General features: G+C 35.9%; 1 long non-coding RNA gene across 1 annotated transcript; it reads left to right on the top strand.

Annotated features, from left to right (window-relative positions):
* The first annotated feature begins 606 nt into the window (after positions 1-606).
* Positions 607-1870, top strand: LOC140005265 (uncharacterized). Its single transcript, XR_011813060.1, has 2 exons — positions 607-1267; positions 1402-1870. It is a non-coding gene; the product is annotated as an uncharacterized lncRNA (long non-coding RNA).
* The last annotated feature ends 256 nt before the right edge of the window (positions 1871-2126 follow it).

The following is a 2126-nucleotide window of genomic DNA, read 5'->3' as shown; positions in this document are numbered from 1 at the left end:
ACAGAAAAAGATAAACTAAATATACTCACACTATTGCCCTATCTGTAGGCAATTGGCAATAGTTGTGGTGCTGATAGAGGATGTTGGCACTAACTATAGTAGAGAATCATGCGAGGATTAATTGGATGTAGGTGATGATGGTTTATAAGGGGCATTTCAGGATAGGAGAGTTTTACACTAAACGACATACGAATTAATGGATAAAATCAAACTAAAAAATAGTCTATCTTCTTGATTTTAGAATTCTCATATTTGTGCATGTCGTTTGTTATTTAGAAATATCATAATTTTCAGTCGCCTTTTATAGGTTGACTCTTTATAATATTTAACAGGTATTTTGGCTCACATCAAACAAACTCAATTTTGTATTGGTCACAAAAACATATGAAAATAAGGGTGTAACTATAACTACTGAAATTGGAGGAGAACTATCAGCAATTATCGAAAACCTCAGGACACGTTTCCAAAGATATCCCTTTCCGTAAGAATATCATATAGGAACATTATTGGAGACATAATAGAAATTGAGTAATATTGACTAATAGCCCATTGGTGAATACTTAATCTTAAGTAGGAGTCCTTGTTCTCATATGTTACTATGTCCGAAGAGGTTTCCGTGACGATTTGTCCTTATTTTTCGATTCCTCCTTTGTCTCATTTCTGCAAATCTATCCATACAGATACCAAGCCCTGCAGCCTCTTTAGACTGCCAACTGAAACAAACTTGTCCCATACTTCTTTTCCTGTTTTGGTCCAAAATCATAGTCTTGTTGTATACTGAGCAAAATACAAGGGAGATTAAAAGCAATGGCAAGCTCATCAGGCTTGGTATCGGAGCTAAAGATTGATATATTTATGTTTTATCCAATCTTCTTTTCGCTTTTTCCTTTAATCTTACTGTGGTTTCTCTTCAAATTATTTTCAACTTCGAGGAAAAATCAGCCACCATCGCCACCAGGGCTTCCAATTATTGGAAATCTTCATCAGCTAAGCTCACTGCTTCACCATTCTCTCCACTCCTTAGCCCAAAAATATGGTCCACTCATGTTTCTTAAATTTGGTAGTGTTCCAACGGTTGTCGTTTCATCAGCTGATGGAGCTAGCCTAATCATGAAAATCCATGATTTGATTTTCTCCAATAGGCCATTTTCGAGCACTACTAGTAAACTTCTCTATAACATGAAGGATATATCGGTCGCACCCTATGGCGAGTATTGGAGACAGTTAAAGAGCATTTGTGCTCTTCAGCTCCTGAGCAACCAAAAAGGTTCATTCATTTCGCAATATAAGGGAACAGGGAATGTCGATTATGATGCAGAAGATTAAAGACGCTTCTTTGGATTCAACACCTGTGAATTTGAGCGAAATTTTTTTTTCACTGACTAATGATATTGTATGCAGATCAGCTTTTGGGAGGAAATATGGTGAAGGTGAAATTGGAAAGAAATTCAAGCAGCTGTTGGATGAATTCTTGAAGTTACTGAATGGAGGAAGTTTATTTGAATTTGTGCCCTGTCTCAAGTGGATTAATCGAGTTAATGGTTACGATGCCAGAGTGGATCGTGTTGCTAGAGAAATTGATGAGTTCTTGGAGGACGTGGTCCAAGAAAGGTTGGATGGTGCAGGGGAAAAACATTCCTGCAGATCAAGTGGTGAGACAGCTGATGGCGTAAGCAGAGGAGATTTTCTTGATATGTTCGATGAAGAGAATCTAAATAATGAGATATTAATTCAACTCATTCTCATATTTCCAAATTTCTTTTAACCTTAAATGTGTAAAAGGTCATCTCAGTGATTACAACAAATTTAAAGTTGTCATGACTTGTACCCAATGTTTTAACGATACTCCAAATATTCTCATATTTCCAAACTCTCTCTAGCTTTGTGGTTGAAATTCAAACACAATCTTTGACCACAACTCATTTTTATGTAGTATAAAAATATCTATTAAGATGGTAACCAACAAGGATTTCACCTAATTTTCTAAAAGGTTTTCTCAGGAACTCATATATCAATAAAGATCAGTCTAGAACTTCATGTACAACTTATTCAACAGGCAGGAAAAGTAAAGTTAGTAGGAAAAGAATCCTAAAACACATACCGTAAGTTCCATTCCATCATGTAGG

Source organism: Coffea arabica, chromosome 4c, assembly GCF_036785885.1.
Source record: "Coffea arabica cultivar ET-39 chromosome 4c, Coffea Arabica ET-39 HiFi, whole genome shotgun sequence".
Lineage (NCBI taxonomy): Eukaryota > Viridiplantae > Streptophyta > Magnoliopsida > Gentianales > Rubiaceae > Coffea > Coffea arabica.
The sequence above is the reverse complement of the archived record's forward strand: the minus strand, read 5'-3'. Positions and strand labels throughout refer to the sequence as shown.